At 44.8% G+C, this 16,472-nt stretch overlaps 1 protein-coding gene across 4 annotated transcripts in view; it reads right to left on the reverse strand.

The window, feature by feature from the left end:
- The window catches only part of KAT6B (lysine acetyltransferase 6B), a 192,887-nt gene extending 177,066 nt beyond the window's left edge, over positions 1–15,821 (reverse strand). Inside the window, exon 1 of one of the 4 annotated variants that reach the window (XM_045568938.1) lies at positions 15,792–15,821. The gene's annotated coding sequence lies outside the window, so the exon portion shown is untranslated. Of the gene's footprint in view, positions 1–5,703; positions 6,111–15,791 lie in introns of those variants that run through there. The other 3 variants (XM_045568937.1, XM_045568940.1, XM_045568941.1) reach the window with 3 other exon arrangements.
- Between the last annotated feature and the right edge of the window lie 651 nt (positions 15,822–16,472).

Here is a 16,472-nt window from a genome sequence, read left to right on the forward strand (position 1 = left end):
TAAGAGGGATAAAGAAATAAAGTTAGCTGTGGCAAAAGCAAGACTGTGGCATGTGAACGTGACAGATGAAGTAATAGGAAGCCACTGCAGGTACAGGTGACACAATAATGCATACAGAAATACATGTACACACAGAAAGTTTGTTGAATGTTTAAATCACTCTGGCAATAGTATCCATCCACTATGAGGTTGGAAGAAAGGGTAATTGAAAGAAGAAACAAAAGCAACCAGTATTTCATCTCTCCAAACATCAATCTTGTTCAACTTATATTTATGAGCCTAATTCAGCAGCCAGCCCAGTGCGGGCACTCAATAAAATGTTAGTTGAATTGAATATTTAATTCCTCATCTTTTTAGAGTAATACTAAGTTCTTTCCCACTATTCATTAACACAGAGAGTTTTCAATTCATAAGCTAATAGTGTTTTCCAAGGATTTCTAAGAGGATAAATCACCATGAAAATAATCATTTCAACTAATACATATTATATTAATTGGAAGTTTAATTTTTCATGTCATGCTCTCCTAGTTGACAATATCCTTGTTATGTCATTAAACTATAATTGTGTAAATGTGCTTCAACAAACAATAACTGAACCATCAATAAACTATTATGGTTTCCATAATCCCTAGCAAAGATTAGTTTCAACATCATCATCATAAATTAGTAGAGACATGTCCCAAATCTCCTGGTGAAACCCATGAATTAAGTTTGCATAGTCATCCCTGCATTTAAGTGCTCAACAGTTTCAGTCTCTAAAATGTAATCACACTGTTAGGAACCTCACAGGAAATTTGATCCCTTGTAAAACAGAGGATTTTAGAGACAAGATGAAAAGTCATTTGAAGTCATCAGGCTGTTGGAGCCAGGGTACACTGATTAGTAATGATGATATTATAACTAAGCACTTCCACTTAAGCAATAATCAACTAAATTTAGAGTGTCTTTTTTTGGCATTTAAAAATTCCTGTTCAAGCCTAGATTTCTCCCTAATTACAAATTAGCTTTAGTCAGTTTTTAATGACAAAGACTGAGAACAATATATTAAGAAAAAAATCTAACATCTAAATTTTTTTAAAGATTTTGAAAAAAACAGATCATTTCAGGATTCTGTGTTAACTTTATTACAGATGTGTGCAGAACGAATATCCAGTACATTCTGAAAACAAATTAGGGCTCCCTTTTGAGAATCTCAAGAATATTATAGATCTATTTTTAAAAACGAACATATGTATATACACACATTGGCATATAATTTCAAGGGTTAATGACTCTTCTGTCACCCATACACGGACCACATATGGTCCACTGGCTACACAGAGAGAAGTATTTTTTCCAGTTTCACACTAGTTATCTTCACATCCTTTAATTAAGGCATGTATTATTAAAACTAAGAGAGTTATTCTCTTTGGTTTTTAATATTATCAAAAAATAGGCTTCTGAAATCTTATTCAACAAACAGGCATGCTGTGATAGGAAGTATCTAGAGAGTCAGGGATCCAGTCCCCACTTTGCTAGCTACCTAAGCTATGGGATATAGGACATGTTACTAAATCAAACAAGTCTCAGTTTTCTCATCTGTAAAAATGAAACTACAACCCTGTTTTACAGAACTGTTAAGAGGAATCATTTAGATAACAAATATGAAAGAAGAATGGTGGCAGACAATAACAGAACACAATAAAATGCTAGCTCATAAAAGAAAAAAAGGCAATACAGTCAGCTGGAGACCTGTAAAATCTAATCTGGCTGAACTTCTGTCTATAGGACCACTTTCTCCTAAGGGACACAGGGAAGTCAGCACCTGGCTCTTAGTTATAGTTGCAGACAAGTAAAAATTCAAGACAGAGAATAGAAGGAAGTGAAGGAAAGCAAAAATAGATTTGTAATGGTGAGGGTAAGGTCAAGAAGAGTGTATTTTACTCATACATCTTTTAAGGTCAATAAAGCTTTTAGAAGATAATATTGTGTAGGAGAATATATTCTTGACCTTAGGGTAGGAAAAGACTCTTAAAACAAGACACAAAAAGCACTGACCATAAAGAAAAGACTAATAAATTTGAATCCATTAAAATTAAGAACTTCTGTTCATTAAAAGACACCATAAAGAGTGAAAAGGCAAGCCACAGAATAGAAGACAGTATTTGCAACTTACAGGACAAAGGATTTGTATTCTATAAAAGCAATAAAAGACAGAAAGCCATATTTTAAAAAGGGGGGAGAACTTGAATAGGAACTTTACAAATGAGAAAATCCAAATGGCTAATAAATATATGAAAATCTGTTTGACCTGATTACTAATCAAGTAAATGCAAAATTTACCTTATCAGTTAAAATTCAAAACACTAACAAGACTAAGAATTGGAGACCACAAGATGTAATGGGAACTTTCATATATCGCTGGAAAGGGAGAAACCTGGTACAACTCTTTGAAAAACAGTTTGGTACCTAGTAAAGATGAAAACAAGCAAACCCTATGACTAGGGTCACCATAAAACTCATTATGCACACTCAGACACTTGTGCGAATTAAAGGTGTTATAGTTGCACTGAGACAAGCATAAACCAGAATAAACAGTCACCCTGGCGATGAAACAACAATTTCAATACTAGGTGTACACCTTAGAGGAGCTTGTGCACATGAGCACCAGATAACATGCATGGGAATGCTCATAGCAGCTTTGTTCACAATTGCCCCAAACTGGAAATAACTCAAATATCCAGCAACAGTGGAATGAATGATACAAAATTGTGGTATATTCTCTTTCTCAGGTCTACCAGAAGAAAGCTATCAGAAGATTGTGGGAGTCCTATAAAAAGGTGCTTAAAGGCATTTTGGAAAGGCAGATTAAGGCATCATATAGAAGAAAGATCCCTTCATCCCACTTCTCCTATCCATGCATCATTTACCATCCTGCAAGCAAAGACTGATCACTATAGCTCACACATCCCTATTTTCATAAAACAACTTCCTTTTCCCTCAATACGGGGGGGCGGGCGCAGTGGCTCACACCTATAATCCTAGCACTCTGGGAGGCCGAGGCAGGTGGACTGTTTGAGCTCAGGAGTTAGAGACCACCCTGAGCAAGAGTGAAACCCCATCTCTACTAAAAATAGAAAGAAATTATATGGACAACTAAAAATATACATAGAAAAAATTAGCCAGGCATGGTGGCGCATGCCTCTAGTCCCAGCTACTCGGGAGGCTGAGGCAGGAGGACTGCCTGAGCCCAGGAGTTTGAGGTTGCTGTGAGCTAGGCTGACACCACAGCACTCTAGCCTGGGCAACAGAGTGAGACTCTGTCTCAGAAAAAAAAAAAAAAAAACTTTCTCAACTACCTTCCAATACTCACCCTATTTACCTTTCATTCACATTATGCCTCACATCTGACAGTTTCCACCCTATCTTCACAAGCAGGGTGTGAAATAAACATATAACAGCAATGACATAACATCCACTCTATTCAGAGACCTAAGTACAGTTGGTAGGCAAAACTTTTCATCTGCTGACCATGTCATTACCATCAGCCAATCATATACCCTAAATTTCTCCTTTAATGTTAAAACCTTCCTCTGTCTGTATCTTCTTTTTTATTTAAACCATCACTTCACCTCCCCAACCTTTAACCCTGAGTAGATGATCTCAGGTAAGAAGAATCTTATTCTTTCTGAAACACATGATGCTACCCTTTCCTTCTTTTTATTTTTGCCCCCTCTTAAATACCTAAAATAGTACCTGAACTCATTTTGACATATGTGCCATGAATTTATGAATAAGAAAAGAACAGGCCGGGCACGGTGGCTCACGCCTGTAATCCTAGCACTCTGGGAGGCTGAGGCTGGAGGATCGCTCGAGGTCAGGAGTTCGAGACCAGCCTGAGCAAGAGCAAGACCCCCGTCTCTACTAAAAATAGAAAGAAATTATCTGGACAACTAAACACATCTATAGAAAAAAACTTAGCCGAGCATGGTGGTGCATGCCTGTAATCCCAGCTACTCGGGAGGCTGAGACAGAAGGATTGCTTGAGCCCAGGAGTTTGAGGTTGTTGTGAGCTAGGCTGACGCCACGGCACTCTACCCGGGGCAACAGAGCAAGACTCTGTCTCAAAAAAAAAACAAAAAAAAAAAAAAGAAAGAAAAGAACAGTGGTTTATTCCACGGCTGTGCCAGAAAATCTAGAGTAAACAGGGAGAATGTAGTTAAAAAAAAAATGAAATTTTTTTGGAGCACCACAGAACACTATTCCAACACAACTAATTCCCATTTACTACTTCCACCTCTTGCCCATATACGAAGGGTCTGTATACACTCATTACCCTGAATTCCTGGTACCTCCACCCTAAACGTACTTGGTTCATTGGTCATCTTTTCCTATTTCCCACATCTGTAATTCTTTAACACTACCCCTTCACAACCTCTGTCTAATACCATTTAACACATTCTAACACCCTCTTCCCAACTGCACAGCTTAAAATCCTTCCTGATGCATTTGTAATCCAGCACCTCCTCTGCCTCTGCCTGGTCATTTCCCACCACTCCCTGCACTCTGCCCATACCAAAGCACTAGCAAATCCAAAAATATGCAATGTCCTTTTCCAAGTTATGGTACATGCCTCTTCCTGGGACACCCTCCAGGCCCACCTTCAAGATCCCAGCTGAAGTTTCATGCAAGAAATCCACCCTTATCAAACAACTCTTGTCTCCCAAACTAACACCTTTCTTTGCCTCATCCTCACTCCTGGCACAGTCCACTAAATCACATTCACCCAGACCTACTAGCCCCACCCACGTTCTTCACATCTGCTGCCTTTTCCCACCCCCTGCCCCCGAATCTCCTGTCCTCATGAGATTTTCTGCTACAGATACAGATTGCAAGTTCCAAGCAGCCTCCCTCCCTCTTTTCACATTTAAGTCTGTTCTGATGTCTTAGCATCATCTTTCAGAGACTCTCCCATGCATAACCATCCCATCTTTTCATGGTTTTTTTTAAATGCTTCATATATCCCAAAGCTAGCAAATCTGCTTCCTATCCCAACATGTGGATTCACCCAAATATCTCTTTCCCATCACAATTGTACCTGACCCTCACATGGGTCAATACTTCCCACAACCCAACACCTACTCTGCACTATTTTCTCAACTCTACTGCACACCCACCACACCCAAACCCATCCTTACTCTGCACCCAGATAACTGCAATCTTGTCGTTCTGCATCATTTCACCTGCCCTCACATACCCCTCGGTCTCCCTTCCACATCTCTAAAATTACATCCCTCTCTAACTCTCCCTTCTGCACCTGCTTCTTCACCTCCAGTTTCCCCTCCCATCTACCTCACCAGTCCTTCCCACACCCTCCCTGGCCCCCCACCGCTCCTACCAGTTCACTCCCACTCAGGAATTCCCTCCCAGCCCCCGCCTTCCGACTCCCCGAACCCCGCCCCCACGCGATCTCGCCCCGCCCCTCCACCCTCGAGCCCCGCCCATTGCCCTGGAGGCCCTGCCGAGGGGCGGGGCCTGTCCCTCCTCCCCTTTCCCCCGCCCCCTACCGTCACGCTCAGGGGCAGCCTGACCCCGAACGGCCCCGCGGTGACCCTCGCGCAGAGGCCTGTGGGAGGGGCGTCGCAAGTCCCCGATTTCCCCCCGCGTCTGTCCCCCTCCCGCGCAGTCTCCTCCCCCTGGGAACGCGCAGGGTGGGTGACAGACCTGGCCGCGCGCCACCGCTACCGCGCCTGCCGGGGGCGCTGCCGCTGCCTGAGAAAGAAGCCGCGGCTGCCGCCTGGAGGAAGTGCCGTCGCCTCCGCCACCGCTGCCGCCGCCGCCAGGGGTAGGAGCTAAGCCGCCGCCATTTTGTGTCCCCCTGTTGTTGTCGTTGACATGAATCCGACATGACACTGATTACAGCCCAATGGAGTCTCATTAAACCCGAGCTGCGGCCCCGCCCCGGCGCTGCTCCATTGGACGAGACCACAGACACTTAAAGCCACCCGTTGGCCTACGGGTCTGTCCGTCACCCACTCACTAACCACTCCGCAGCCCATTGGGGTAGGTTCCTGCCGGTCATCTCGCTTCCACTTAGACACACCCCTCGACCCATCATGCCCCCCTCCGGCACCACCCCGGGGGCGGGTCCACAGCCAGTACCAATCAACAGACCGCTGGGTCCGCCTCTTCCGGGCACCTATTGGTCCAGCCCTTTTTCTCTCTCCCAGACACCGCGCCACCTCTACTTCCACCTACCCGCCCCCTCTACCTCTAGAAAAGGATTGGCCTACTCGCAGCAGAGGCGCTTGGCCTTATTGGCTGCAGTCGACGCCAATCAGGAGGTCTTTTCCCTCTCCCCTCCCCCACTCAACCCCAAACCCCCTAGCCCGCAGCTAAAGTTTGTGTGAGAGCTGATCGCTGGCGGCGGCCGCAGGATTTAGGGGTGGGCGCGGGCGGGCGCGCGCGGGCGGGCACGCGAAGTTAAAATTCGAGGTTCTCAGTCGCCAGCTACCTCGGTGGAGCGCGCGGACGGGCGCGCCGCCCGGAGCGTTCCATCCCGCCCCCTCCTCCACCCTCTCTCCCGTCCCGTCCCGGGCGACTACTCGCCCGCCCCCTGGCTCCCAGCCTTCCCCCCCACAACACACCCCTACCCTGCAAGCCCTAGGCCGGGTGCAGGCAGAACGATGTCGCTGCAGCCTCCTTGCCATCCCATGTCGAGGGGGAGCAAGCCCCTACCCGCCAGGCGTGCACCCCCTTGGCTCCACACTCGCCCGTGTCTGCAAGCACGTGCACTGTTCGCCGCTGCCTCCGGCCACCCCGGTCCCCGGCTAACCTCTCCTGCAGCCCGGCCAATCTCTCGCTGCCCTTTGTTGCTGCAGCCTGGGTCTCCCCGCTGCCTGCCTCAGCCTCCGCCTCGTCCTTTGCCAGCCGCCCGGGTCCGCAGCGCCGCGCTCCCCCCGCCCGGGACCCACCGCCGCCGCCTCCTTCTCCTCCTCCGCCTCCTCCTCCTCGGCTCCGGGCTGCAGCGCACAGAGCCCGAGGCAGCGCCGCCCAGCCCCGCTCCCCCCGCGCCGCCCGCTAGCCCGCCCGGCCCGGCCGGGGGCGCAGCCCGGACCCCGCCCGCCCCAGTCTCCGCCCCGGGGGTACCTGCCTCCGCCCCGGGGGGCTCCGCTCGCCGCCCTCGAGGGAGGGCGGGGATGCTGGTGTCCGCGGGAGGATGGGGACGCCTGGGCCGTTTGGGGCGGGGAGTGTGCCCGCCAGGGCTGGGACTGAGGTGCGGTCCTCGCCAACGCGCCCCCCCTCCCGCCGCTGAGGGCCCCAAACTTCGCCCTTCGCCCAGGCCTTGCGCCCTCGGGCGATCGCGGCAGTTTTGGGGAGGGGGACGCTTTGGGAGCCGTGTCTACCCTGATCGGGAGGAAGAGGGAGCAGTGACATTCAGCGACTGCGGACAGGGCACGGCGGCGGCATCCTTGGGTGGGAGTGGGGATGCCAGACGCGGGCTGGAGGGGAAAGCTGCCCCTCAGCATGCCCTCTCCGGGCTTGCGAGGAGCTTGCGGGCCCTGCCTGAGCTGCGTTCGGGGTGCTTTCTTGGGCGTGCAGCTGGATGGCAGAGGTGCTGAGGCGGGGGAGGGAGGGGAGAAAAACTGCTGCTGGGGGGGCCCTTTCCCCCTCTCCTCTAGCCTGCGCTCTAAGGAAAGCTGATGGCGAAGTTCGGTTTTCCGGGCTTCCCCTGGGCCCCCCGAGTTCCTGAGGCCCACACGAGGAAGGCTGGGGGCTCTGGCCGCGCAGGCAAGGCCACTCTGACGCTTCCCACCTGCCCCGAAGAGAGCGCCCCTGGTTCTTCCCGGAGATGGGTGGGATGCTGGCAAGGGAGACCTCAGAAAATAGGAAAGGTAGGCTCAAGGAATGGCCCCTAAAGAGTTTCAGCACGAAGTTTCTCCTCCCGGGCGCCATTACTTCCAGGGTGGGGGGGAGAACTATGGCTTTGAAAAAGAACCAAGTTTCAGCCATTGATGGCCAGGGTGGAAAACCACCTGTTGCCTGAAATCTGTTCCTGGAGTCAAGGCTGTCTTGGGCCCTGGCAGGGTGATGCAGGGTGCCAGGGAGAGAAGGCCCTAGGCTTCTTGCCCTGGTTGACTCCTGCATCTTGATGGTACTGACACTTTGCAGCAGCAGCATCTTCAGCTCCCCACTAGAAACCACTGTACAACTAGGTAGGTACTTTGTTAGGGCAACTTATCTCAGTTCTTATCTCAGGCAAACAAACAGCTCAAGGCCCTGTCTTCAAATGCAGACCACAATACACACTTCACTTTTTAAAGACAGTCTGCTACTTGGGGTGTGAGCTCCCCCTACTTATGTGCTTCTTGGCAGCAAGGTGAGAAAGGAGCTAAGACAAAGGGCACAGAGTTGGATGAAAGGATAGAAAAAGGGAGAGGGGGAGCAGTAGAGTTGTAATACTACACTCAAAACTGTCACCGGTTCCATTGTAAACCCCTTTATAGGTGTTTTATTACTTGGTTGTTAGTTTTTAAAACACAAACCTCTTTAGATTAAATCTTGGCATTCACAGGCTCAGCCCAGGAAACAAAACAGGGAAAGCTCCACCATCCGCTTGTCTACTTTTGAGTTGCATTACTGATAAACAAACAGCAGGTTGGGTTTCCTCAGAGTCTCTCCCTACCTCTTTTATTTAGTATCTTCAAGTAGCTTGCTCAAGGTGAATTTTTACAAGCCATTAGTTCATAATTCAGTCTAGTTCATTTAGGTATTTCAAAGAGAAGGACATTTATAAGGTGTGCTTTTTTATAATGCAGGTGCTGGGGGGTTTATTCTCCAAGAAGTTACTAGGTAAACTTAAGAATCCTGGCTGACTCTAGCTTTTCTGTTCTTTTTTTTTTTTTTTTTGACTTATAGTCTGCCCAGATGCACTTTATTTTGTAAATTACATTTGAGTCCCTCAGACTGCATTTTATCTCAAGCAATAAAAATAAACCATGCCTTAATTAAAAACAAGTTTTAAAACCCCAAATCTGTACACTCAAACTAAAGTATGTTAAAGAAGCAACTAAAGACAATAAAAGTCAAAAAGTCCACATTTACGATGTCTTCAGCCAATGAATTGCAGGGAATTTATGAGCATCTAACACTCATTATCACTAATGAGTTATCCACCAGGATTTCCAGTGCATCAAGAAGTTAAGAGACACCTTAGAGAGAAATGGGTCATGTTTACCTAAACTTCTGCTCCTGTAACCCCAGGAGCTGACAGAAGAGAGAAATTTCTTTATCCAACATCTTGATGTGTTTTCTGAGGTTCTGTTCTTATTAACATAGTTCTCTAACAGGGGTGTGGCAAGGAATCTGTAGCTTTCCCATTGATACTCTCCTCTAGGGTTACTTGTCCTTTGAGAAATCTAGCTCTTCAGATAAGTGGGACTGGAAAGGATAACAGAGACACAGCCAGAGATACTTAATGCTTACTCCTAACCCTCTTTCTTATCTGTGGTATCTCAGGTCCTCTGCTGAGCTAAATAGCTCAATTAAGAAGTTAACCTGGAAATGGTTTGAATTGAAAACCAAGCATGCTGTAAATTTTGCAAGTCCACTTGGCTGGAGGATTATGAATTGAAAAGCTTCTCTGACCTGTCCCCCACAACCCTAAAATAGCTGCCAATGACCACCACTGACAATTAGTTACACTGCTCAGTGTGGTCTACAAATCACTGAAATTAGAATGATCTGGATGATCTAGGAATGAATTTAAATGACAGGTTCCTTGGCCTGACCTCAGAGATTCTGATTCAGTAGGTCTGGAGTGGGCTTCCAAAAATACAGTTTTAGGCTGGGCATGGTGGCTCATGCCTGTAATCCTAGCATTCTGGGAGGCCAAGGCCAGGGGAGGAGGGGATCACTTGAAGGCAGGAGTTTGAGACCAGCCTGAGCAAGACTGAGACCCTGTCTCTACTAAAAATAGAAAAAATTAGCTGGCCAACTAAAAATAGAAACAAAAAATTAGCCAGTGTGGTGGTGAGCACCTGTAATCCCAGCTACTTGGGAGGATGAGGCAGAAGGATCGCTTGAGCCCAGGAGTCTGAGGTTGCTGTGAGCTAGGCTGACACCACTACACTTTAACCTGGGCAACAGAGTGAGACTCTGTCTTAAAAAAAAAAAAAAAAAAAATACAGCGTTAGCTCATGACTTATATTGAAGCTTGTGATCACTAAATTTGAGAACTGCTGGCCTAGGCTGAATCCTCTTCTTCCCCAACTGGAAAGGAAGGTTTTCTTCTGTGAATGTCTTAGCCAGAAGGTTATAGTCCCTAGTATTGAGATGATTCCCTGGTCTGACCTATTGTCCTTGAGTCCTGAATGAGAATAAGAAAGTAGAGGGTAGCTGCAGGAGCCTAAGGGAATCCAGAAGGTTTGATCTTTTGAGTTTGTGTACTTGGTGTGAGGCCAGTCAGACAGCCTGATAAGAGGTACAACATCCACAGACATGCTAGCAAGTCCTTCTGAGGGAAATTGGGTAAGGTGGCACAGGCAGGGACCATGAACTTATTTGTTCAGTGCCCAGCCCATAGTGAATTCTATTTACATTTAATAGTCACTTAAAACACTTTGGTCTGGCTGGGGCCTTGGCTCACACCTGTAATCCTAGCACTCTGGGAGGCCGAGGTAGAAAGATCACTTGAGCTCAGGAGTTCGAGACCAGCCTGAGCAACAGTGAGACCCCCCCACCCCCATCTCTACAAAAAATAGAAAATAAGCCAGGCATGGTGGTGCTCACCTATAGATAGTCCCAGCTATTTGGGAGGCTGAGGCAGGAGGATCCCTTTAGTCCAGGAGTTTGAGGTTGCAGTGAGCTACAATGACAACACTGCACTCTACCTGGGGCAATAGAGCAAGAACCTGTCTCAAAAAAAAAAAAAAAAAAAGGTCTACATTTTCATTCTAACTGCCACATGGAAACTTCTACCTTCATTGACTTGAAACTGTATCCCCACAAGGTCACAGTATCTGGTTACTTCAGTCAAGGGCAGAAGGGATGGGGGATGATTAGTCAAACCATTGAATCGGCTAGCAAATTCAAGCTACAGCTCCTGTATGAACAGCCTGAATTATCTTAAATGCCAGTATTCTGCACCCACCCCTCATTTATGCATTCTTGCTTTAAAACCTTTAATGTCTTTTAAATGCATTATGGATCAAGTTTAAACTCCTTAGTCTACCTCTAAGGCTAAGAATATCTCATCTCTAGCTTCTCCCAGTCCGCCACTCTCCTCCATGCCCAGCAAGTGCTGTCCCCTCCGCCAGGCACTCCCTACTTTATCTGATGAAGACCTTGACCAAAGTTTCCTCCAAATTCCTACTTGTCAGCTGCCTCCTCTGTGAAGTTTTCCTGGTCTTTGCAGGTGACCCACAGGACTTTGAGCATGCTTTTACTTTAGCACTGGTGCTTGTTAAATACTTAGTTGATATTTGTTGAATTACAAAATAAATAAAAGCAGTTACCCCACTCAAATGTCATATTTTGCCTATTTTCCTATTTAGTTTTTGTGCTGCACAGACCAGCTTGTTCGTCTGTGTAACTTCCCTAGTGCCATAGAAGGTACTTAATAAAGAAACACCATCTATACTTGTGGTTTTCATCCCTGGCCACACATTAGAATCACCTGAGGAGCTTTGATCTAGCCTAGAACTTAAGTCCCACCTGAGACCAATTAAATTAGAATATCTGGGGATGGGGCCCATTCATCAGTATTTCTCAAAGCACCCTGCACAGTCAGGATGGAAAACCATTGATATCTATAAACCTAGAAGATGCCTTGGCATCAAGTGGGAGATTCTGAAGATGACAGGAGGGTGGTAAGGGATTATAGAATTAGCTAAATGCTGCTGAGAGGATAGAGCTCTCACCGATCTTTGTGTTTTGTTTTGAGACTCAAAGATAAGGTGGCCTATCCTCATAAAATAATAAAGACTCTTTTTTTTAGCACCAGGCTATACCAAAGAAAATTACCCCAATGTTTAACTTAGTGATACACAGTCTTTTGGATTTTTAGGATACTAACACATCAAAAAGAATTTGAGGAAACTGACAGAGTTACCAACTTTTAATTTTGCTAATAAGGACATTTTTAAAAAGAACTAGCAGCTATCTGCTATCTGCATCATTTCATAGAATAAAGGACATTTTAACCCCCAAAATAGTAAGAACATACTCTCCAGGCTGGGTGAGGTGGCTCACGCCTGTAATCCTAGCTCTCTGGGAGGCTAAGGTGGGAGGATAGCTTGAAGTCAGGAGTTCCAGACCAGCCTGAGCAACAGTGAGACCTTCCATCTCTACTAAAAATAGAAAAAAATTAGCAGGGCATCGTGGCGAGTAGGTATAGTCCAGCTACTTGGGAGGCTGAGGCAAGAGGATCACTTGAGCCCAGGAGTTTGAGGTTGCTGTTGCTGACACCACGGCACTCCAGCCCGAGCAACAGAGCGAGACTCTCTCAAAAACAACAACAACAACAACAAAAAAAACTCTCCAAATAAAGAATAGCCCTTCCCTGAAAGATGAATGGGCAACTTTATATCAACATGTTCATTTTCTCTTTCTTCCTTTTTTTTGATTTTTCTTTTCAATGTAGAGAGTGAAACTATCTCTGAGTCTGGCTACCTGACCAGAGTACATTTAGGAATCAATGGACTCCTTTATACTTTTCCAGGGGTAAGGAAGTGTAGGTCAAGTTCAATCTAACCACTGACAGTATTGTCTAGTTTGTACAACCCAAAGTACTCATCTAATTGAAAGTGGGTTTTTTTTTTCCCTTATTCTGTCTTCAATACAGCTTAGAAGGCTACCGGCAAAAGAATGTGGAAGAAAGCACCAAATTAAGAGTAGGACACTCAGATTTATTTTTATCCATCTCTGCTACCAGCTGATGTGTGTCCTTGGGCTAATCACCAGGTGACCTTGTCTTAAAACTCAGGTTTTCTGTGAGGCAGTAAGCCAAGTGTGGACAGCTGTATCCTCAAGATCCTAGCACAGTACCTGGCATGTAGTAGATGCTCCATAAATATTTGTTAAATTAATGAATGGATTTAATCAAGAGAGTTATTTTACATTATCTCTAAAGTCTTAGCTAGGCCTCAAATCCTACAATTTATTTAAATAGTAAACTACAAATCTCTGTTCTGAGCAATTTAGTAACTTACTCAAAAGGTTAATATTGGCCGGCACGGTGGCTCACGCCTGTAATCCTAGCACTCTGGGAGGCCGAGGCGGGCAGATTGTTTGAGCTCAGGAGTTCGAGACCAGCCTGAGCAAGAGTGAGACCCTGTCTCTACTAAAAATAGAAAGAAATTATCTGGACAGCTAAAAATATATATAGAAAAAAATTAGCCAGGCATGGTGGTGCGTGCCTGTAGTCCCAGCTACTCGGGAGGCTGAGGCAGGAGGATCGCTTGAGCCCGGGAGTTTGAGGTTGCTGTGAGGTACGCTGACGCCACAGCACTCACTCTAGCCTGGGCAACAGAGTGAGACTCTGTCTCAAAAATATATATACATATTAAAAAAATTTTTTTTAAATGTTCATATTCTTGTATATGGTTCCCAAAAGGTCAATACATTCTTGTATGTAAAGTGCCTAAAGAACTGATAAAAGAGTGAAACCTCTGAATAACTTTTTCCCCTACTGCATTTTTTATAAAAATTTTAAATATATTTGTCATAGAAAGTTTTTATAATAAAAACCGAAAAAGAGAAAAATTAGTTGTAGGTACTAACACTGAAAGATAATATTGTAGCATGTATTCTAGTTTTTTACCTCAGTCATTATTTCTACTGTGACTGAAGGTTGGGGTAAATCTTTTAGTTAAGGAAACTAGAGTCCTAAAAGTAACTTACTAGCACAACAAAGTGACCATAATCAACAAAAAGTTAGGGTATACTTTAAAATAACTAAAAGAGTGGAATTGGAATGTTCCTAACACAAAGAAATGTTAAATGCCTGAGGTGATGGACACCCCAATTACCCTGATTTGATTAATTCAGTGTATGTCTGTATCAAAACATCACATGTACCCTATAAAGATGGACAACGATTATGTATCCATAATATTTTTTTTAAAAAAGCCACAAAAACATATAGCACACAAAGTAACTTACTAGAGAACTTACTAGAATGTCAAGCCTCCTCAGATGGTTTACGTGTATCATAATAATTCCAGGTCTGGAAATACTCCAGTTTTTCAACAGAATTGCAGACAGGGGCCTGAATTTGCCTTTCCAGCTGTAAGGTGCCCAGTGCAATCAGCATCACATCATTAAAGTTATCAAGTTCATCACTGAACTTCAAGTTGAAGTTCATCTTTCAAGTGCCATCCCAAGGAAGGCCAAGGGGATCAGGCTGGTAAACCATTTCATCAGCTTGATACCTCCTTCTGGTATTGTAACAACAGACTGCTTGTGGTAGTTCAGCTTCATATAACAACCTTGTCTACAGATTCCTTCAGTGGTGGGATGGGTTTGGTTCACCTTTTTATTTCCCAAAGTACCTTGCACATGGTGGTAATAAATGATGTTGAATAAAATAAAAGGTTAAGGGTTAGGGATCTGTTATCTATCTGCTTATCTAAAAATCTGTCTTTTTAAATTCACAGCTTAGACCGTAAACCTCATAAGCTTGAAGATTTCTTGTACAGTATCTAACACATCATAGGCATTCATTAAATATATGAAGATTGGATGAATACATTTCCCAACCACTGTAGAGTAGTACTTCCTGATACCCAATCTAAAACCACTTTTTCTAAGCTGTGTGTGTTTGTTGAGGAGTGTCCTTAAACATCTAACATTTTAACATTTGACCAATGAGTGTGTTCTACTTTTATTATATATACTACATTTGCTAGGTTTTTTTTCCTACTATGGTATGTATGTACATACACAGACTTGGAACTTCTCCCATCTCAACTTTTCTGTTTCCAAGATCAAGAGTATTATATTTTGAGGGGCTCCTCTCTGTTCCCATGATTATTTCAGGTGCTCCTTCTGGAGTTTGCAGCCTACTAACCTGCTCCATGTGCTGACTCACTTCAGTGGCTGATGTGCCTTGGTCTAGCCACTAGCTGGGATTGGGATCTTCTGTTTTCACTGAACTTTAATGCCACACATGGAGTGATAACCTGTAGTAAACAGTCTGTAATGACTCCTAGATTTTGTGTCCTGAACTATAACTGATGACCTGAAATAACAACTCTAGTTTATTTGTAGTTTGTAGTATGTTGCTCTGTGACAGAAAGATTTGTGTTCACCAAGTAGTCTCTGTGCTCCCCCACATTTCATACCCTTCCTTTCTAGGTTAGAACCATGTGGCTAGTTTCAACCAATGGGCAACAAGCTGAAGTAATGTGTGTGACTTCTGGTTTAAGAACCAGAGTGAGTCATTCTCATCCATCCCTTCTCCTTCATTAGCATCTCAGAAGCCTTGTGTTCCAGATGATGAGTTGGCAGAGCTGCCATTACCCTGGGCCCCCCGATTAACTGAGTAACTGAGTGGAGCAGACTCCCCCACTTGCTTTAACATATAACAGCAGAAATAAACCTTATTGTATTAAGCCAAAGACATGTTGAGCCAGGCGCAGTGGCTCATGCCTGTAATCCTAGCATTTGGGGAGGCCAAGGTGGGAGGATCACTTGAGGCCAGGAGTTTGAGACTAGCAAGAGCAAGACCCCATCTCTACAAAAAATAGGAAAATTAAGATATAAGACAAAAAAGAAAGAAAGAAAAATTATTCAGGCATGGTGGTACGTACCTATAGTCCCAGCTGCTTGGGAGGCTGAGGCAGGAGGATGGCTTGAGCCCAGAAGTTTGAAGTTGCAGTGAGGTATGCTGATGCCATGGCACTCTAGCCTGGGTGACAGAGCAAGACTGTGGCCCCAAAATAATTAGACACAGTAAAAGATTAACAATAACTAATAATAAAATATAAAATAGAACAATTATAATAATATACAATAATAAAAGTTATGTGAATGTGGTCTCTCCCTCAAAATATTTTATTATACTGTACTCATCCTTCTTGTGAAGTGGTGTGATGGATGGGAGAACTCAGAACAACATGTAATTTAAAACTTATGGATTGTTTATTTCTGGAATTTTCTATTTAATATTTTTTGGACCATGTTGACTGTGGGTAACTGCAACTGCAGAAAGCAAAATCACGGATGGAGGGGACTTTTGTATTCCCTAAATGCAATACTTTATAAATACTCTTCTTAAAGCCACACCTTTTTGTCCTTCTACCTTATGCCATGTGAGGACACAGTGGTGTTCAAGGCTGCACCTTGGAAGTGGAGAGCAGCCCTCAGCAGATGCTGGTGCCTTGATCTTTAACTGTCCAGCCTCCAGAACTGTGAGAGATAAATTTCTTTTGTTTATGAATTACTCAGTCCTGGGCCAGGCTCCTGGTGGCTCACGCCTCTAATCCTAACAC

This window comes from Lemur catta, chromosome 14 (genome assembly GCF_020740605.2).
Source record: "Lemur catta isolate mLemCat1 chromosome 14, mLemCat1.pri, whole genome shotgun sequence".
NCBI lineage: Eukaryota > Metazoa > Chordata > Mammalia > Primates > Lemuridae > Lemur > Lemur catta.